This window comes from Rattus norvegicus, chromosome 2, assembly GCF_021556685.1.
Source record: "Rattus norvegicus strain SHRSP/BbbUtx chromosome 2, alternate assembly SHRSP_T2T, whole genome shotgun sequence".
NCBI classification, from domain to species: Eukaryota; Metazoa; Chordata; class Mammalia; order Rodentia; family Muridae; genus Rattus; species Rattus norvegicus.
This window is the reverse complement of record NC_141535.1, coordinates 148,620,467-148,643,506: the sequence shown is the minus strand read 5'-3', so window position 1 is coordinate 148,643,506 and position 23,040 is coordinate 148,620,467. Positions and strand designations below refer to the sequence as shown.

Here is a 23,040-nt window from a genome sequence, read left to right as displayed (position 1 = left end):
CTTGATAATGTTGAATTAGTTTGTTCTATATGCTCTTTATCACTCAGTAAAGGATTAAACCACCAAGTTATGTATAATTTGATTTGATTATTTTGACTTTATAGTAGAAATTTTCAAGCTTTACAATTTACTGTAAGTACACAATAATATATAACACGTTGTTTTAAACCATAATATACCACAAGTTATTCAGAAAATTTATTTTTCTTAAGAGAGATTCAAACAAAACTCTAAAACAAACAAATAAAAGGAAAAAATAATCATTTTGGCTGCACTGAATTTAAAAATAGGTGATAGATTTAACTATATACTATAATAATATTAAGCTATACAATGCTATAATATATAAACACCCTGTCTCAATATATTTATATTCAGTTAAGTCCAGCAGAATATCATAGGAAGAGATTGGTTACAAGTGGCAAATCTCCTGTTGTAATTTACTTCCACAGTGTCAAGGACCATTTGACAACATTCCCTAAGTGAATTAAACCTTAAACACTAACCTGAAACCTTGACATATCTAAAAAGGACACTAAAAATTATTCTCCTTTACAATTCTTTTTAAAGATTTATTTATTTTATGTATATAAGTACATTGTAGTTGTCTTCAGATGCACCAGAAAATGGCAACAAATCCCTATTACAGATGGTTGTAAGCCAATGTGGTTGCTGGGATTTGAACTCAGGATCTCTGGAAGAGCTGTCAGTGATCTTAACCACTGAGCCATCTCTCCAGCCTACAATTCTTTTATAAAGTAAAGATTGAATTTTACCAAGTAATAAGGAAGGATAATATTTATGATTTGAAATAAAATGGGTAAAAGTGGAGGTCATTACCTTAAAGGTTATAAGCCGGTCCCAAAATAACAAATGCCACATGCTTTTCTTCATGTGTGAAAGGAAAAGAAGGATATAGAACTAAAAGGGAATTCTAGGGAATTAGAAATAGAAAGAGTGGAAGAAGAGTAGGGGGGTGATATGAGAAAGGCACATTATTATATACAGTTGTGGAAATGTCACAATGAAGCATTATGTCTTGTGTCAGAAGTACCACCAACAAAATAGGAAAAACGACAGACAGAAAGAAGGGAGGAACTGGAGACAAAGGAATAGTGAATAAATAAATGATACTCTAATAACTTGTAGACATTAAAAGCAATTGCATTATTTAATGAGCACATACATTTTATAATTAATTAATTCATATTATGTGATCCATTGAAGATTAGGAAAATAAAATAGAAGTCTGCCCATAGACCTTCTCTACTTTCTCTGTTCCCCTAGACTCAATTCTCAGGATTGTTCCTAGGGCCTAACAGAATACCAACTGTAGCTTCTCTATATTTCCTGTGGTTCCCACAAACCATCCCCACTGGTATCTCTTCTCCCCTTGTCTCTGTGTCCCATCCTCCAGCTCCTGATTAGGCACAAGTCATGCCTGACAAAAGACCTAGTAGGATACCCATGGATCTTCTCTATTCTTGGTTATGCCTGCCCCAATCTTTAGGATTGGTCCAATCACTACCACAGACCATATACTTCTAGTTTCATCTTCCCCTAGCCTCTAATATCAACAAACATTGCCCATGAACATGCCAGCTGAGCAGGTCAATAAAAACAGTCAATCCACAGTCAACATACTCTCTGAAATCCAGAGACAAAACTGAAACCAAGAAACAAAACACACACTCAAAAAATGGAGCAAACCCAGAAATTAACACTTAGACCTATAATCACACCAAACCCAAGTGCCTAGACAGAATTAAGACAGAATCAACAATAGTCAGGGAAATATGTTTCCATACAAGCCCAGCTATCCTATGTCATCAGGTCCTGAATATTCCAAAACAGCTGAAGTTCAAGAAAAACACTTTAAAACCAATTATATGAAAATGATGGAGATGGTCAAGAAGACAAAAATAAATACCTTAAAGAAATTCAGGAAATTACAAATAATTAGAGAAAGTGAATAAATCTGTCAAAAAAAAGCCAAGAAACCACAAGTGGAATAAATACCACTAAGGAAGCCAAGAAAACCAAATAGTTGAAGGAAATGAATATAGTTCTTCCAGACCTAAAAATGAAACTGGAAGCAATAAAGAAAACACAAACTGAGTTTTTGGAAATTTTGGAAATTTAGAAACTACAGAGACATGGTTCACCAAGAGAACACAAGAGTTGGAAGAGACACGCTCAGGCATTGAAGATACAATAGAAGAAACGGATATATTGATCAAAGAAAATGATAAATCTAAAAAAAATCTTTGACATAAAAATCCATGAAATCTGGGACTATGAAAAGACCAGAAAAATAGAAAGAGAGGAAGAAGAGTCATAGCTAAAAGGCCCAGGAAACATTTTCAACAAGATCATAGAAGAAAACTTTTCTAACCTAAAGAAGGAGATGACTAAAAGGAGGCATATGGAAAACCAAAAAGATTGCACCAGAAAAGGAAGTCCTCTCATCACATACCAATCAAGACACTAGATATACAGAACAAAGAAAGAAAGGGAAAAAGGCCAAGTAACATAGGAAAAACTATTAGAATTATACATGACTTTTCAATGGAGACTCTAAAAGCCAGAAGTGCCTGGACATATGTCCTAAAGACTGGAAAAGACCACATGCTGGTCCCGATTACTGTACTGGCAAAACTTTCAATCACCATAAATGGAGAAAATAAGATACTCTGTGACAAAGTCAAATCTAAACAATATCTACAACTCTAGTCCTACCAAAGGAAAACTCCAAATAATGGAGGTTAACTACACACTGAACCTGATAGAAGAGAAAATAGGGATTATCCTTGAACTCATGGACAAAGGAGACAACTTTCTGAACAGAACACCATTAGCATAGGTACTGAGATCAACAATTAATAAGTGGGACCTCATGAAACTGTAAGCATCTGTAAGCCAAAGGACACTATCAATCAGACAAATTCACAGCCGACAGAATAGAAAAATAATTTTACCAACTTCACATCTGATAAAGGTCTAATATATAAAATATATAAAGAAACTAGATATAAAAATCCAAATAATCCAATTAAAATGTGGTACATATTAAACAGAGAATTCTCAATAGAGAAATCTCAAATGGCTCAGAAATACTTGAAATGTTCAAAATCCTTAGCCATCAGTGAAATTCAAATCAAAACTATTTTGAGATTCTATTTTATACCTGTCATAATAGCTAAGGTCAACAACACAAATGTCATCCCATGCTGGTCATTATGTAAACCAAGGGACACATCTCTCCACTGATGATGGGAAGGCAAATTTTATATAAGCACTAAGGAAATCATCATGACAGTTCCTCAGAAAACTAGGATTCGTGCTACCTCACGACCCAGCTCTTTGGCATGCTCAAACGATGCTCCATTGTACCACACCAACACCAACTCAACTGTGTTCACTGTGGCTTTATTCACTGTAGTCAGAAATGAAACAACCGTCTCTCACCTGAAAAGTGGATGAAGAAAATGTGGTACATCTATACAATAAACTACTACTCACCTGTTTAAAGCAATGACATGAAAGTTGGCAAATGGATGCACTTAAAAAAAAGAATCATCCCAGGTGAGTAAACCCAGATCCAGAAAGACCAATGTAGTATGCATTCATCACTTATAAGTGAATATCAGCTGGTAAGTAAATGGTGATCGAGCTAAACACCACAGACCCAGAGAAGTTACGTAAGAAAGAGGCCTCTAGGAGAGACATATGGTTCTCCCTGGGAAAGGGAATTAGACTTTGGGCAATGACTGGGAGTAGGTGGGATAGGGAGCAAGAGGGATCAGATTGAGAGTGTGGAGGCTCTGAGTACAGGGAGGGACAGTTGAAGTTGGGAAGCATTTGGGGGTGGTATGGAAAGTTAGTTCAGTGCAACCTTCCGAGAATCTATGAGAATAACCCTACTGAAGACTCTTCGTAATGGAGGATACGAGGATATGACGTCTGAAATGGCCGGGGTTTTTTTTGTTTGTTTGTTTGTTTGTTTCTTTTGTTTTTTGTTGTTGTTGTTGTTGTTGTTGGGTTTTTGTTGTTGTTGTTGGGGTTTTTTTGTTTTTTTTTTTTGTTTTTTTGTTTTTTTTTTGTAACCAGGCAAGGCTTCCAGTGGTGGATTGGTTTGTACTCTGTTAAGCTCTTGGCTGAGGGGGTTCCATGGAGATCTATAAATAACCCAGGCTGATGCTAGGACAGAGGGTTGCTCTCCAAAAACTGACAGTAGTGCCCCATTGCTCAGGATGACATCCATACAGCCCATTGAATGTAGAGAGGTTGAGCTAGTGCCTGGATGGCGCCTATAATCCCATCTCTCTGTGGGAAGTTGCTCTTCAGGTTGTAGAGAGAGAAAACCTGGCCAGCCACAAAATTCTTGACCCACACAATCTTTCAAGCCTGTAGTATGTGCCAGGGCAATTGTGGAACAGAACTTCCAGGAGTGGCCAACCAATGTCTAATTTAACTTGAGACCCACATCTTAGAGGGAGGCCGTGTCCTATAGTGCCTTATTGGCCAGAAACCAGAGACTGTATAGCACAGAGACCTAGAATAGAACCAAATACAATTGCCAAAAAAAAATCAGTGAAATGATTCCTAATAATGTTCTACTGTATTCACAGATAGTGTCTTGTTCAGTTCTCATCAGAGAGGTTTCCTCCTCCAGAAGATGGGAGTGGGACTATAGACCCACAGCCAGATATTATGTGGACATAATCTTAGTTGGAGGTCTCCATTGGGTCCCTTCACTCAGAGTCAAGGAACCCTAGAAAGAGGAGGAATAAAGATTATAAAGATTGTAGGAGTCATATAGGACGGAGAACACTAGAAGGACATGGCTCACTGAATCAACTAAGCAAAACTCAAATGGGCTTACAGAGACTGAAGAACAAGTGCTGGGCCTGCAATGGTCATCACCAGATACTTCGTATATGCTGTGGCTGTTAGCTTTGTGTTTTTGTGGGACTCCTTATGGTGGCAGCACGTATATTTTTGACTTTTTTTTTGCCTGTTCTTAGTACTCTTTTCCTCCTATTTGATTGCCTCATCTACTCTTTACAGGAGGGCTTTCACCTTGTCTTATTCTATCTTGTTTTGTAGTGTTTGCTTGTTGTATCTTAGAGACCTGCTCCTTTCTGAAGGGGAACAGAGTAGAGAAGATCTGAAGGAGAGGTCAGAGGGGAATCAGAGGAGAGGAAGAAGGGGGAACTGTGGTTGGGATGTATTGTATGAGGGTAGAATCTATTTTCAATAAAGAATAGAAAAGTAACTTCTGTTAAACAGAAAGTTTCATAATAAAAATACATTTCCCTCTCTTCATATTGTCTCCAAAGGCAACCTTCAATTATTTATGATAGTGGCACTTGGTCAGAAAAATAAAATTAAAGTTAGTATTTCATGGACCTGTCACTCATCTTCTGCTTTACTTCCTTTTCCATTTCCTCCCAAATCCCCCTTAGTCTTTAGTTTCAAACATCTCCATAACAAATATTTTGCCAGAGGACCACTAAACCTGCATATTGCAATGATTAATGTTGAAATTCATATTTTTCTCCTGTCTATGAAGGGAGCAATGGAAGACACAAACAAAAATGAATGGAAATAATGTCATTTACTAGTTAAGTCTCATATAATGGAAGCTTTAGTGTTCATAATGCAATGGTGTGGGAACAGGAAACTAATTCGTTTTTGTTTTTTTGTTTTTTTGTTTTTTTGGTTTTTTTTTGTTTTTTTTTTTTTTGGAAACTAATTCTTAACACTGAGCTAGAAAATACCGAGGTATTTTGTCTTACAGTTTCTAAATAGACACTTATTTCTGGCTTTTTATCCTCCCTGAAAACATAATTTTTGGTGGTAGTTTTAAAAATTTGGAATATATAACATGTACCGTATATAAATACATCGTCTTTAAAGAAATTAGGTCAACCTAGTACAGATAAAAAATTTCTATGGATTTCTTTCTTGATTGCATTCATATAAAATGAAGGAATTATATTTCTTTCTTGATTGCATTCATATAAAATGAAGGAATTATATTATGGTATTTCATGTCTTCTTAAAATCAATTCCAAATCGACAGATTTGTAGCAGGCAAATCAAGTCATTTTGATTACTGACATACTTCAAAAGTCATAACTTTTATTCTAGAGGGAAAATAAGAATTGGAGATACTCCCAGAAAATATGAATTTATGTTAACACAAGACTCCATTTAATTTCCTTCTCTGTACAGAGAACATTTCTTTCTGTTTTCCATCCCTCTTGCTATTTTTCCCTCCTTCCATTCTTTTCATCTCTATTTGAAAGGAAAAACAGCCTTTGCATAGGTTTTAGAAACAAGAGTACTAAATGAAACAGGAAAAACTTGAATAGCCACCTAATTTTATTCCATTTTGAACTTGGTGAACTAATTTACAACCTGAAAAGTTTGAGAAATGTTAAGAAGTTCACAGGCAAATAGAACAATGAAATAGCATTTCTTTTAAAGGGACAACAGCTAAGAGTGCCTGAAAAACAGAGTAGCTTCTTAGAACTGTTTGTACATAACATTCTCAAAAATTTCTAGAGACATCTGAACTTGGTCATCCCATGGGAGAATAAAAGTAAAATAAGGGGGGCAACATAAAAACGGAGGGAATTTAGGAAAGACACCAATAGTAAGTTTCTGTGAGAAAAGTCAGAAACATAAAGTTTGTTGGATTCATTTCACATTTGATTGTGGATTCCTCTTTAGAAATGTTTGTCCATGATGACTAATTTAATTTCCTAATACCTTTTTGTTTGTTCCATAAAATTCAGTACACTCAAACACAAAATCTTTGTCATTCTCCTAGAAATAAGTTAATGAAATGGGCAAATAACTTGTCTGTTGAGCAAGAAGTATGAAGGATTCTGTCCCCTCACCCTGTCATTTCCCATGGTTCTGTGGGACCCTCCTTGCTTACCTTTGTCAGTCTGACATTCCAGGTCTTTCTTGCCATTATTTTGGTGGAGTTTCTGTTCATTAGCTGCCTGAATCATTGTAGTTTTTTCTAAAACACTGCATAACGTTAGACTTTCCATTGCACTCTGTCACAGGATCACCAAATTTATCTGGAGTAAACTCTCCAAATTCCCTCGGACATTCCTTCTTGTTTCCTCACACCATTTGTACTTTTTTTTCCATTTATTCCTGGTTTATTTTTAATTGGATATTTTATTATTTATATTTCAAATGTTATTCCCTTTCCAAATTTCCCCTTTGCAGCCCCCTTATGCCATCCCCCTTACCCTATTTCTATGAGGGTGCCCCCCCTCACATCTAACCACTCTAGCATTCCTTTACACCGGGGCTTCAATCCTTTACAGGACCAAGGGCATCTCTTCCCATTGATAAGGCCCCTTCAGCTCCTTCAGTCCTGCCCATAAATCCTCCATTGGAATCCCTGTGATCAGTTCCATGGTTGGCTTAGAGCATCCATATCTGTATTGGTCAGAATCTGGCAGAGCCTCTCAGGAGAAAGCTGTATCAGGATCCTGTAAGCAAGCAATTCTTAGCATCAGCAAAAGAGTCTGGGTTTGGTGTCTTCATGTGAGACAGATCTCCAGATGGGGCAGTCTCTGGATGGCCTTTCTTTGAGTCTCTGCTCTACTCTTTGTTCTTGTATTTCCTTTAGACAGGAACAGTTCTGGGTTGAAATTTTGGAGGTGGGTGGGTGACGCTATCCTACAACTGGGGGGGCATGCCTAACCTCTGGATATGGTCTGGACAAATCTTCCCTCCCTTTTGTGGGGTAGTGTCATCCCTGTGGGGTCCTGGGAGCCTCTTACCTTGCTGGCAACTGGGACTTTATGGTTGCTACCCTAAGTTCCCCATCCCGGTTGCTATTCAACTCTGTTCAATTTCCTGACCACTTACATCTCCTCCATCTCCTCCCATAGCCGATTCTGTCTCTCTTCCCACCCACCCCCGTCTCTTCTCTCACCCTCTACTTCCCTTGATTTTTTTGTTCCTCCTTCTAAGTAGGACTGAAGCATCCACTCTGGTCTTCCTCTTGAGCTTCATATGGTCCGTGAGTTGTATCGTGGGCATCCCAAGCCCTTTGCCTAATATCCACTTATCAGTGAGTACATACCATGTTCATTCTTTTGTGACTGAATTACCTCACTCAGGATGAAAATTTTCTAGATCCATTCATTTGCCTGCGAATTTCATGAACTCGTTGTTTTTAATAGCTGAATAGTACACTATTGTGTAAATGTACCATATTTTCTGTATCTATTTCTCTGTCAATTGATATCTCGGTTGCTCCCAGCTTCTGGCTATTATAAAAAAGGCTGCTATAAACATAGTGGAGCATGTATCTTTGTTATATGTTGGAGCATCTTTTGGGTATATGACCAGGAAGCTGGAGCTGGGTCCTCAGGTAGCACTTTGTCCAATTTTCTAAGGAACTGCCAGACTGATTTCCACAGTGGTTGTACCAGCTTACAATCCCACCAACAATGGAGGAGTGTTCTTCTTTCTCCACATCATTGCCAGCATCTGCTGTCAACTTTTGATCTTAGCCATTCTGACTAGTATAAGGGAGAATCTCAAGGTTGTTTTAACTTGCATTTCCCTGATGACTAAGGATGTTGAACATCTTTTAGGTGCTTCATGGCCATTTGGGTTTCCTCAGTTGAGAATTCTCAGTTTAGCTCTGCTCCCCATTTTTAATTGGGTTATTTGGATCTCTGGAATCTAACTTCTTATGATCTTTGTATATATTGGCTATTTGCCTTCTATCAGATGTAGGATGGGTAAAGATCTTTTCCCAATTTGCTGGTTGTCATTTTGTCCTATTGACAGTGTTCCTTGCATTACAGAAATTTTATGAGGTCCCATTTTTTGATTCTTGATATTAGAGTATAAGCCATTGTGTGTTCTGTTCAGGAAATTTTCCCCTATACCCATGTATTCAAGCCTCTTCTCCCACATTCTTATCTATTAGATAAAGTGTATGTGGTTTTATTTGAAGGTCCTTGATCCACTTGGACTTGAAGTTTGTGCAAGGCTATAAGAATGGATCAATTTACATTCTTCTACATACAGACTGCCAGTTGAACCAGCACCAGTTTTGAAAATTCTGCCTTTTTTTCCACTGAATGGTTTTAGCCTCTTTGTCAAATATCAACTGACCTTAGGTGAATGGTTTCATTTCTGGGTCTTCAATTCTATTCCATTGATCTACCTGTCTGTCTATGTACCAACCATACAGTTTTATCACTATTGCTCCATAGTATTGCTTAAGGTCAGGGATGGTGATTCCCTGAGAAGTTCTTTTATTACTGAGAATAGTTTTTTCTATCCTGAGTTTTTTTTTGTTATTCTAAATGAATTTGAGAATTGTTCTTTGTAACTCGATGAAGAATTGAGTGGGAATTTTGATGGGATTTGTGTTGAATCTGTAGATTGCTTTGGGAAAGATGGCCATTTTTATAATATTAATCCTGCCAATCTATGAGCATGGGAGATCTTTCCATCTTCTCAGATCTTATTCAAATTCTTGTATCAGAGACTTGAAGTTCTTGTCATACAGATCTTTCACTTGATTGGTTAGAGGCATACTAAGGTATTTTGTGTAATGTGTGACTATTGTGAAGGGTGTTGTTTCCCTAACTTCTTTCTCAGCCCATTTATCCTTTGAGTAGAGGAAGCCTACTGATTTATTTGAGTTAATTTTATACCTAGCCACTTTGCTGAAGGTGTTTTCAGGTTAAGTAGTTCTCTGTTGAAACTTTTGGGGTCACTTAAGTATACAACTGCATCTGCAAATAGTGATATTTTGACTTCTTCCTTTCCAATCTGTATCCCCTTGATCTTCTTTTGTTGTCTGATTGCTCTGGTTAGGACTTCAAGAACTATATTGAATAAGTAGGGAAAGAGTAGGCAGCCGTGTCTAGTCCCTGATTTTAGTGGGATTGCTTCAAGTTTCTTTCCATTTAGTTTGATGTTGGCTACTGGTTTGCTGTAGATTGCTTTTACTATATTTAGGTAATAGCCTTGAATTACTGATCTTTCATCAAATACTTTCTCAGCATCTAATGAAATAATGATGTGTTTTTTTCTTTGAGTTTGTTTATGTGGTGCATTATGTTGATTCCATATATTGAACCATCCCTGCATCCCTGAGATGAAGCCCACTTGAACATGATGGATGATATTTTTTGATGTGTTCTTGGATTCGGTATGCAAGAATTTTATAGAGTATATTTGTTTCAATATTCATAAGGAAAATTGGTCTGAAGTTTTCTTTCTTTGTTGGGTCTTTGTGTGGTTTAGGTATAAGCATAATTGTGACTTCATAGTTGAAATTGGTTACTATTCCTTCTGTTTCTATTTTGTTTGAAGAGTATTGGTATTAGGTCTTCTTTGGAGGTCTCATAGAATTCTGTACTAAACCCTTCTGGTCCTGGGTCTTTTTTTTTTCTTTTGCTTGAGAGACCTTTTACGACTGCTTTTATTACTTTAGGTTTTATGGGACAGTTTAGGTGGTTTATCTGATCCTGATTTAACTTTGGTACCTGGTGTCTATCTAGAAAATTTTCCATTTCTCCAGATTTTCCAGTTCTGTTGAGTATAGGCTTTTATCATAGGATCTGATGATATTTTTGAATTTCCTCAGTTTCTGTTGGTATGTCTTCCTTTTCATTTCTGATTTTGTTGCTTTGGATACTGCCTCTGTGCCCTGGTATTAGTGTGGCTAATGGTTTAATCTATTTTGTTGATTTTTCTCAAAGAATCAGCTCCTGGTTTTGTGGATTCTTTGTATAGTTCTTTTTGTTTATACTTGGTTAATTTCATCCATGTGTTTGATTATTTCCTCTTGAGTGTATTTGTTTCTTTTTGTTCTAGAGCTTTCAAGTGTGCTGCCAAGCTGTTAGTGTATGCTGTCTCCAGTTTCTTTGTGGAGGCACTCAGAGCTATGAGTTTTCCTCTTAGCATTGTTTTCAAAATATCCCATAAGTTTGTGTATGCTGTGCTTTCCTTTTCATTAAATTCTAAAAAGCCTTTAATTTCTTTCCTTATTTCCTCCTTGACCAAGTTACTGAGTAGAGCTTCCATGTGTATGTGGGCTTTCTATTGTTTTTGTTATTATTAAAGACTACCCTTAGTCCATGGTGATCTGACAGGAAGCATGGGATTATTTCAATCTTCTTTTATCTGTTAAGGTCTATTTTGTGTTCAATTATATGGTCAATTTTGGAGAAAGTACCATAAGATGTTGAGAAAAAGTTATGTTCTTTTGTTTTAGGATGAAATCTTGTATAGATATCTATTAATCCATTTGGTGCACAACTTCTGTAAGTTTCAGTGCACCTCTGTCTATTTTCTGTTTCCATGATTTGTCCATTGATGAGAGTGGGGTGTTGAAGTCTCCTACTATTATAGTGTGTGGTGCAATGCATGCTTTGAGCTTTAGTAAAGTTTCTTGTGTGAATGTGGGTACTCTTGCATCTGCAGCATAGGTGTTCAGAATTGATAGTTCACCTTGGTAGATTTTTCCTTTGATATGTATGATGAGTATGAAAATCTTTCCATATCTTTTTTGATAACTTTTGGTTGAAAGTTGATTTTGTTCACTATTAAAATGGCTACACAAGCTTGTTTCTTGCTACCATGTGCTTGGAAATTTTTTTCCAGTCTTTTACTCTGAGGTTGTATCTCTATTTGTCACTGAGATGTGTTTCTGTATTCAATGAAATGCTGGGTCCTGTTTATGTATCAAGTCTGTTAGTGTATGTACTTTTATTGGGGAATTGAATCCATGAATGTTAAGAGATACTAAGCAAGAGTGATTGTTTCTTCCTGTTATTTTTGCCACTAGAGGTGGAATTATATTTTTGTGGCTATCTTATTTTGGGTTAGTTGAAAGAAGATTACTTTCTTGCTTTTTCTAGAGTGTAGTTTCCTTGCATTAGAGTTTTCTATCTATTATCCTCTGTAAGGCTGGATTTGTGGAAATATGTTGTATAAATATGGTTCAGTCCTATTTATATTGTTAAATCAAATTATGTACAATATCATCCTGCTCCTCAAATAATCTTTCATATTTCTCACATTCTTTGTACTTAGAATTTTCTTCTCTCAGTTTCTCTTACAAAGTCTTATCTATTCTGTCTGGCCCAGTAAGTGTCCTTTGCTTCTCACAGCTCTTTCCAGCAAGCCCTATATTTCTTTGTCATATCATTGTTTTTTAGCTTTGGTGATACACTACATAAAACAGAAATTTTAATGCTTATTTACATGTCTGTCTTTCTTACAAGACTTTGTGGCTCAACAATCTAAGCCCTTTCCTTACATATAAACACCTCTTCATTGCTCCCAAATGCTACATATATGAATGAATTAATTCATAAATCAAAGTTCTAATGATGATGTCCAGACAGAGTTATTTAGAGATCTGTCAGAAACATCCTATGAGTCGGGGCAGGTCCAGGAATAGATTGTGCTGCCATCCACCCCTTTCTGTTCCCTGGGGTCCCAGACTATGAGTTGTGTTCTCTATTTAACAGAAAATAGAGAAAATTTTTGTATTATTTTTGTGTAAAAATAATACTGCATAAGACAATAACTTCTATATTCCAGTGTCTGTATTCTAGAAGTAAAAATAGTTTTGGTGCTTTCCTGGCATTTGGGGAAAGGATTATTTCATCCTAGGCACAGTGTGCTTAGAATAGACTCTACAGTCCTTACTTTAGAGGAAGGAACTTAACTAAAAATGTCTTAAGTAACTCAATAAAAACAACAAAAATGATTATCAGCCATTGATTGACTTCCTCTTCCTCACAATCCTTTTTCTCCACTTCCTTCTCCTCCTTGTCTTCCTTCTCGTCATCATCTTCCTCTTCCTCCTTCAGCCATTCACTTATTTATCTATGTTTTCCTGCCTATAAATAAAGACTTTAAAGGTTTTCCTGGTTATTTAACTAAGATGAGATTTTAAGGACAGGAACACAGACACAGACACAGACACAGACACAGACACACACACACACACACACACACACACACACACACACTTCATAGTGTTATATCAACATACTATTTATTCACTAAATATGCTTGTAAAATTATAATACCACAACTCTTTAAAAAAACTTCGATTGAAGACATCTATTTTAAGTTATAATAAAATATAGATTTCATTGTTCCATTTGCATACTACCTTCTCTTTTAAGAATTGATAAATTGAGGAATGGTTGGCAGCAGATCTATTTCTGGACCTACCCCCACTCATAAGATTTTCTGGGCAAATCTCTAAGTAGCTCTTTCTGGGTATCATCATTCGAACTTTAATTTATCAATTCAAATCTGTGACAGCTCTTGTTAACTGTCAATTTGCTAGAATCTAGACTCACCTGGAACATGGTCTCTGGCCATGTCTGTGGGACAGACACGACAATAGGGCACATGACAACTTTGGGCATTACTACTCCCCAACTGGGATACTGGACAGCAAGACAGACAAAGACAACTGAACAGGAACAGAAACATGCATTTGTCTTTCTCTGATTCTTGACTGTGAATGTGATGCAGCTATCTGCCTCAAGCTTCTGCTGGTTGGTTTCCTCATCATGGCAGACTGAAACTTCTAATTGTGAGTCAAAATAAACCATTTCTCCTTTAAGTTGCTTTTGTCAGAGTATTTTATCATAGCAAATAGGAAAAGTAACTAAGACATCCTCTCCCACACTCTTTTCACACATTGCATAATCTCTTCTCTGGCTGGTTCCTTTTCTTTCTGAGATGTAGTTTTCCCTTGAGAAGCCTACTACTCCTTTTCTTGAAATATGTTCTAGACATTTACTAGAAAAACTCAAGAAGTAGTGTCATGTGATTGTCACTGTTCCACAAAGCACAAACTGCAAGGAATCCAAACTAAATTTCCTTTTATGAACAGTATGAACAGAAATCTTAACCCCATTCTATTAGCTGGTTTTATGTTAATTTGACACAAGTTAGAGTCATTTGGTAAGAAGGAATGTCAATCGAAAAAATGTCTCCATAAATTCAGGTTATAGTAATTTTCTTAATTAGCAATTGATATGGAAAGACCCAGCTCATTATAGGTGCTGCTACTCCTGGTCAAGTTGTCCCAAGATGTAAAAGAAGGCACATTCAGCAAACCAAGAAGAGGAAACCTGCAAGCAGTGTTTCTCCATGGTCCCTGCTTCAGTTTCTGTCCAAAAGTTTCTTGCCTTGTGTTCCAACCCTGACTTCCTACAGTGATTTTCTATGATGTGGAAATATCAGATGACATAAGTCCTTTATCCCACAAGTTAATTTTTGTAATAGTGTTTTATCACAGCAATAGAAACTCTAACTCAGAACACCACCAAACATGCAAACATTCATATCAAATTTCAGAAATTATGAGTAATACATATATGTAAAACTTGCATTATCATTTGTCTCAAAGGTAAAAAAACAAGTTTAGTTCAAAAATTGTTTTATTTAAAATCATGCTTTTGTTTCAATAGAAATTTTCGCAAAGATAGCTCACATATCAGATTCTATGTCACTTAACAAAATGCCCAGTGTCCAATATTTTAGATTATATCTACCATTAACTAGCATGGCAGCCCTGCTCTTGCTTTGTAAAGTCTCCTTACATTCATCGTTCTTTATATCATCTCTCCTTCTGCTTTCACACTCACAGCCTGAAGCTTTCCCCATTGACATAGCTCATAGGAACAGGCTTCAGTTGACAACTCTAAGTGCATATTATAAAAGAAGAGTTCTTCTGATAATTATCTGCATACAATTCTTTGTTCTGTTAATGTCACCACACAGGTTGTAATTGCTTATCTAAAGTGGAACACTAACCATTGATGTCATGGCTCACTGTTGCAAAATTACAGTAGGGGGGCAGTTGTGTGGAAGAGGGAAGGATCTTGTCATTTAAAAGTCATGGGTATAAGAAAATATGCAGGAGAGGCTTTCTAGGTGAAACAAGGGTGACTCCATCTGATAGTGTCAAGAATGTGAGGACGTTCTGAGCTTTTGGGCTAATAGTCACTTATCAGTGAGTGCATACCATGTGTCCTCTTTTGTGACTGCTTTACAAAGTAACCCTCACTCAGGATGATATTTTCTAATTCTGTCCATTTGCCTAAGAATTTCATGAAGTCATTGCTTTTTTCTTTTATTGGATATTTTCTACATTTCAAATGTTATTCCTTTTCCTGGTTTCCCACTCACTCCTGCTTCCCTATCCTGTCATTCCTGTACAACTGGGCATCTAGCCTTCACAAGACAAAAGGCCTCTCTTCCCATTGATGTCTGACAAGGCCATCCTCTGCTACATATGTGGCTAGAGCCATGGGTTGCTTTATGTCTACCCAAGATACAATTCACAGACCACATGAAGCTCAAGAAGAACAAAAACCAAAGTGTGAATGCTTCAGTTCTTCTTAGAAGTGGGAACAAAATACGCAAGGGAGGAAATATGGAGACAAGGTGTGGAACAGAGACTGAAAGAAAGGCCATCCAGATACTACCATACATGGGGATCCATCCCGTATACAAACACCAAACCCAGACACTATTGTGGATGCCAAGAAGTGCTTGCTGACAGGAACCTGATTTAGCTGTCTCCTGAGAGGCTTTGCCAGAGCATGACATATACAGAGACTGATGGTCACAGCCAACCATTGGACTGAGAACGGGGTTCCCAATGGACCAGTTAGAGAAAGGACTGAAGGAGCTGAAGGGCTTTGCAACTCCATAAGAAGAACAACAATAGCAAACAACCAGACACCCCGGAGCTCCCAGGAACTAAACCACCATGAAAGAGTACATATAGAGGGACCCATGGCTCCAGCCACATATAGAGCAGAGAATAGCATTGTCTGGCATCAATAGGAGAAGCCCTTGGTCCTGTGAAGGCCTGTTTCCCCAATGAAGGGGAATGCCAAGGCATTGAGTGGGTGGGTGGAGGAGGAGCATCCTCATAGAAGTATGGAGAGGGAGGATGGGATAGTGGGTTTCCAGAGGGGAAACCAGGAAAGGGGATAACATTTGAAATGTAGAAAATATCTAATAAAAGAAAAGAAAAAAAACAATGATTTCATAAAATTCTAAGGCAAATGTTTATACATCTATCAGATTAGAGGAAGACATGAGAGGGTTTTGATACTATGTTCAAAATGGAGCTAATGTGATAAAGGAAGTTTAGCAGAACTGAGGGCTGAGGAGGGGCATAGTAAGAGTTAGTGTAGTATGATAAGACTTAACATTTAAAACAAACACAAACACAAGCAAACACAATGGAACTGGCAGTTCTCCATAGAAACAAAAAAGTAAAGTCTATGCATATGGGTGTATGTATGTATAGTATGTATGTATATATGTGTGTTCATGTGTGTGTATGGCGCCCATGTTTGTACATGTCAAAGGCAGAGGAAAACCTCTAATGTCATTCATTCATAAGGTACTTTCTGCCTTTTTCTCTCCTTGAGACAGTCTCTCCCATTGACCCACAACTGGTGAGGTAGATTAACTAGTTGGACTAGTGACTTTCAAAACTCTCTGCCTTCTCAGAAGCATGAGCTACAATAGGTGGCTTTTACTTAGGTTCTGAACTCAAGTCCTAGTGCCTGCCATGTCCAACATCAATTTCCTCCTTTTTACTCTTTGTGCACACATTGATTATGTCACCAGGAAATTATTTAGGTTTATGTGGTAGGCAAAGTTGCAATAAAGTAATTTTAAATAGATCATCTCATAAGGACCTAAACAACAAAGGCAAAAAATCATCTACTTCTTTTTCCTTTTTTCTATTCTCATTCCTACTTAAAGAAGAAACAGGAAACATAAAGATGTTGATAAATAAATATGTATTTTTGAAAGATTGTAAGAGTCATAGACAGTAGAAAACTTTAAGAAAAGATTATCTTCCAGATGTAGTAGGGCAACTATATATATGAACTCAAGGTGATGGTGGCAGCATACACATGAATTATGCAAGCTCAAGACACACCAAATTCTAGCATTTCCCAGCTAAGGAGCTATTAGCAACTCTTAGCTTCTGGACGACAGACAGACAGACAGACACACACACACACACACACACACACACACACACACACACACAGAGAGAGAGAGAGAGAGAGAGAGAGAGAGAAAGAGAGAGGGAGAGAGAGAGAGGGAGAGAGAGAGTGTTTTCTTTAAGAGAAGGTCATCTGGAACATGTTGAAGTGGATGGGCATATACCCAACAATATTTAAACAGTACAAATTGGACTCCAGGGTGGGGGAGGGTTGTTTTGTTTTTAAAAAGACATCAGAGTTACATCAGTAGGTAGAGGAGGGGGCTGGAGAAGTTTGAGGAGGGGTTGAATATGCTCAAAATACAATCTACAAAATTCTCAAAAGTACTAGCTAAAAAAATGAAAAGAAACAAAGGAATGATGATGAGATTTTGAAACTATTGCTGAAGTCATTTTTCCTATATAAAATCAAGTAAATATATAACAATATAAAATCAAAGAAAAATAATTTTTAAAGTGTGAATGAAATTAGGCTGTGTTTCAGTTTACCGAATAGTTATGACGTCACTAAACATAATCTCTCTCTCTTTTAAGTTTAAAACTATACATTTCTATATTCTAGAAACTTCAATGAAACAATGAATCATCATTTTAAAATTTTTTAAAATACAGCCAAGTCATTCTGAAATTGGTCAAGCATAGCATAGTAGATATTGTTAACCCTCTATGCAACTCAATAACAACCTCTCTTTGGCATGAATTACTATTCATTTAAAATATTTTGATTAAAATTATTAGAAGAATTTCTATTATGTGCCCAATATTTCTCTATATTTAATGACAAACAATGCATTAGTTATTTCTCTGGTGTCATGTGAAAAAGAATCATTTTGCTTTCAGAGAGAAACCACTTTTCATGCATTCAAATATTACTGAACATACCTATGTGAGTTTTATTAAAAAGCAGAGGCATTACAGATAGTTTTAGATTCTTTTGTCATATTAGTACAATTTAGTTAACTTGTGAAAATGAAGATTGGATGGCTGGGAGGTGTTATGCTCAGCTGGACACAGGAGAGGGTGAGAAAGAGCTCCATTAAATTATGTGCTATAAAATAACTAGAGAAATTGTATGCAGGAGAATGGCTCGATGTGCCTGGATGAGCTCTTCCTTGGAAGGTTTGATCAAAAGAAGTAATAGCATATGCTGGTAGAAATTATAGCAGAATGCTACATTTACTTTATAATGTCTCTGGATGTGAGAAACAGAACGATACAGTGAGACAAAACCATCCCCAGTTACAATGATTTAAATCTTTGCTGTGTTGTTATAAAAGATTTCGTTTTTGTAAAATTTCTTCTGCATTTTAATGCACTCTTTCAGCTGGTGTTTAAGGTTTCTCCTAAATTGTTCTGCATTTTTGTTGCAGACACCATTCTCTTGAGCCCTGCCTGGACAAGACCACATTTAGAAGGCCTGCTACTCTTTGAAGTTAAGGAAAAGTGACAGGGGTGTGCGAGAGTGTTTGGGAATAAGAGTACTTTGCATTCTTAAATACTTTTTATGGAATTTCTATAATTTTCTATAGCACAATTCATTTTAGTACTTCAAAAGAAATGAATAACATTATTTCAATTTCTTAGACCCAAACATTAAATCACCTCAGACTCTAAAATCATTCATGTCAGTGACCACAAGAACTGAAAGTGTAATTTTCAAACTTCTAAATTTTACTAGAAAGAAAAGACTGCTTCTTTGATGAATTCAGCCATCATTTTTATAAAGATCACTCTGGTTTCAATTCACACTTGAGAGTGCTGAGTAACATAATCAGTCATGAAAGCCCACTAAGTGCAGAGATTCCTCGGAGGGATGTAGCAAGTACACAGCACACTTAGGCAAAGTTTAAGACATTACGCTATAGACACATTCTCAAGAGAAATTTAATAGAGCAATTTACATATCAATGAAAAGATGAGTTACACTTCAGCTAAGAGTGTTCTTTCTGTCTGTGTAGCATACGGATGGGATGCCTGCTACAGAGGTCAAAAGTGTGGGTTCACTATCAGGCTAATCCATGTGTTTTATAATACCCATGATAGATTATCTGAGTGTGATTTCACCTTTTTTAAAGATAATATTTTTTGATGAGAAATAGATATTATTTTGCAGTATTTATGAGGCTTATACTAAAATGTAGGAGCAGCTAAACTCATAAAAATGCCCACCCAGAAATAGTGTCAATAAAGGGAAAACTAAAAAACTTTAGTGATATTTTCCTCCAATAACTTTATTTAGATAATGAATCTAAAACACCATGAATAATACAAATTCTATAATATTTATCTGGCGGTACGACTGAAAGACTCATAACTAGAAATATTTTTAACATTAGACAATGTCAAAGAATTATTTATTGGACCATAAATCTTTGTTCTTCGAATACAGTTGAGAACCTGAGACATAAAGGAAACATCTGGGATAGAATAAAATTATTTTGGCAATAAAATATATGAATTACCAGTGTTTGATAGGATCATCATTATATTTTGGTACTATCCAAAGCTTCATAGATGACAAGGCACAAGTCAAATTAAGTTTTTCACCAACACATGGAGATAAAGTCTCAGAATTACATGTAAAAACTTTAAAGAAAATGCAAAACACACGAAGACAGATTCAGTTCTTTTACTACATGTTGAGCCTTGTGGTTGACTAAGCCGAGCAGTCAGTCAAACAAACTGCAAGTAGCTATTAACATTCTAGGAGAAAGACTGTATTTAACCCCTCAGCACTCAGATGTCATTTCCTACAACCTACTCCCATGAGTACTAGTGACCTAAGGGAATGATGCCAGAGTAGAAACCTAGAAAGCGACACTGGAGGTTTGGAAATAAGCCTGAAGGGCAAGGGTACGGAGCTGGCTGCAGTGAAAGGGGCATCCTTTGCTCAGATGACACTTTCCTCATCTCCCCTCTAATGCAATCACTTTTTATTCTCCACTGGGGGAGGGCAGGTCAGAGAAAATCTCCTCCCTTCTCTTCTCCCTGGGGTTGTTGGCCACAATCCCACTAGGACAAAGAGAACAGAGTGGACAAAGTGGGTTTCAGATGGCCCATGAATAAATACAATGGAGATGACAGACATCTTCAGGGTCAGCTTTGGGGAGACAGATTAACTTTACTCAGGGTGAATGAAGGGGTGTATAGTTATGCGGAAGAGGATATGAATATTCAGGGGTGGACAAGTCATTGGCTGAAGGCTTAGGTAGTGAGATGCCTGAGTAGCATGGGGTAGGGGTGGGGCATTCTAGGAAATGAAGGTGCTTGCTGACTGGGTTCTTATCAGGAGAAAAGAAATAAACCTATAATCACACCACATCTATGTGACATTCCACAGGTCTCGTATCTAGGAATTTCAAGCTCTCCAGACAAGGTCAAAGAAGGAGAAGCCAATCAGGTAAAGGGAGGATAACATTTTGCTCCGAGCTCAGGGTTTTCTGGTGATGTCAGACTTTGACTTTGGCATCAGGATAACATTAGCTCATTTCCAGTGTTCGTTGATGTGAAACTCAACCTACTACATCTATATTGGAGTGCTTAATGCTTTAAAAATAATTGTTTTTTTTACTCATTACTAATCATCTCCTAACTCTGTACTCATCATAACAGCAGCTCCAGCTTCCTTTATAGCTCGTATGTAGAAAAAGAAAGAGAAACAATTTTATATGTAGTGTGAGCACACCCCACAAGGGGATTGTGTAAGAAGAGCCTAGACTTTATTGAAGGTGTTCTAGGGTATCAGGATTCTCTGCAGAAGAGAAGAAAATAAGTGAGTTGGCATTGGTTAAATATTTACAACTTTACCTTAGAATCTAAAGATAACTTTCTCTTCTACAAGATCTTAAGCTGCTCAACTTCCACTCAGAGCCAGAAAAATGTCCTCAGAGAATTATGACATTGTCCTCTTGTCTTCCCAGGAAGGGTGAAGTGGTTCACTGGAGCTGCCATAGCTTTGAGGAGAGATGTCTTGGAAAGGTTCAGAACACCCAGGAGTCTTCACAGACACTTCAGAATGAAAGACCCACCCCATGAGTCTTAACTCAGAGCTGCAACAGGCTTGAACAAGCCCAGGCACGCCCAGGTACCTAGGGCCGAGTCACCCTTAAAACTAACAGACCATAAAAGGAAAGGAATACAGAACAGACTAGGAGTACCGGATCTGGCAGGAAGGGATAAGCCCCTAGCCCCCGACATTCAGGACGTCCCAGCCCTCACGTACTCTTTTACCATGTTACAACCTCATTCGAATATGATGCAAACCTGCCAATGTGTGTAGCTATACCTTATTACCTCATCATGTGAAATCACCAATCATATGTGAACATGTCTATATGCCTCGTTTAAATCCACCAATCCCTGTAACTATGCATCTGCTTCTGTACGCCCGCTTCTGCTTCCCCAAACTCTATAAAAGCCCCATGCTGGAGCTGCTCGGCGCGCAAGTCCTCCGAAGAGACTGTGTGCCCGCAGGTACCTGTGTTTTCCAATAAACCCTCTTGCTGATTGCATCCGAGTGGCCTCGGCTCGGTCATTGGGAGCTTGGGGTCTCCTCCTGAGGGAAAGGTCCTCTCCGGAGGTCTTTCATTTTGGGGGCTCGCCCGGGACCTGGAGATCCTCCGCCCAGAGATCACCGACCACCCACCGGGAGGTAAGCCGGCCGGCATCTGTCGTGTCTTGCCCTGTCTTGTCTTGTCTTGTCCTGTGCACGTGTTCAGTTCGTCTCAGTTTTGGACTCAGATCTGGGTTTTGGTCGGAGGAGAAGGCCCAGGGCCTTCGGTGTCTCAGGGTTCAGGACCCTCAGCGCCTCCGTTTGGTTGGGTCAGAGAAGGAGCTGACAAGCTTGGACTTCTCCCCCCACAGCCCTGGAAGACGTTCCAAGGGTGTCTGGAGCCCGGTTCTTTGGGGCTCAGCCCGTATCGGAGGGATACGTGGTTTTGGTTGGAGGAGAGGGTCCAGGACCCTCAGCACCTCCATCTGACTCTTTGTTTTGGGTTTTACGTCGAAGCCGCGCGGCGCGTCTGTCTGTTATTTGTCTGATCGTTGGATTTGTCTGTCTAATTTGTGCCCTAATTTTCTTTAAAGCTACCATGGGACAATCGCTAACAACCCCCCTGAGTCTCAGTCTAGACCATTGGAAGGACGTCCGAGACCGAGCACGTGATCAGTCGGTCGAGATCAAGAAAGGAAAATGGCAGACCCTCTGCACGTCCGAGTGGCCCACTTACGATGTGGGATGGCCGGTGAATGGCACTTTTAACAAGACCACTATTTTGCAGGTTAAGGACCTGATTTTCCGCCAGAAGCCGTACGGACACCCTGACCAGGTGCCCTACATTGTCACCTGGGAGAGCTTGGCATTTAGCCCTCCTCCTTGGGCAGAACCCTTTGTGGACCCGAATTGGCTTCCTGTTTCCCCTAAACCTGTTTCCCCGAGCCCACCTGACCCTTTGGTTGCTTCTACCTCTCTCTATCCTGCTCTAACTAAGGAAGAGTCTCCCAAAGTCCCTCCCCCGAAACCTGTCCTCCCAGAGGACCCAAATTCCCCCCTTATAGATCTCCTGTTGGAAGAACCTCCTCCATACCCTGTACCTACAGCCCCACCCAGAGAAGAGGAAGTGGAGCCGCCTGCTAGACCGCGACACAAGGCGGCCCCTTCCCCTGTGGCTGGAAGACTGCAGGGACGATGCGAGGTGGCACCAGACTCCACCTCCCAGGCCTTTCCGCTTAGACAAGGGGCTGGCGGCCAGACGCAATACTGGCCGTTCTCAGCGGCCGACATATATAACTAGAAACAACACAACCTCCCCCTTTTCTAAGGATCCGGTGGCTCTCACCGACCTGATAGAATCTGTCTTGCTTACCCATCAGCCCACTTGGGATGATATACAGCAACTTTTACAGGCCCTCCTGACCTCTGAGGAGAAGCAGAGAGTGCTCTTAGAGGCCAGGAAACA

At 38.4% G+C, this 23,040-nt stretch overlaps 1 long non-coding RNA gene across 1 annotated transcript in view; it reads left to right on the top strand.

Annotated features, from left to right (window-relative positions):
- Positions 1-21,734, top strand: part of LOC147996274 (uncharacterized) — a 114,170-nt gene extending 92,436 nt beyond the window's left edge. Inside the window, exons 4-6 of the long non-coding RNA XR_015671737.1 lie at positions 18,454-18,515; positions 20,424-20,483; positions 21,004-21,734. This is a non-coding gene — a long non-coding RNA (uncharacterized LOC147996274). The remainder of the gene's footprint in view (positions 1-18,453; positions 18,516-20,423; positions 20,484-21,003) is intronic.
- The last annotated feature ends 1,306 nt before the right edge of the window (positions 21,735-23,040 follow it).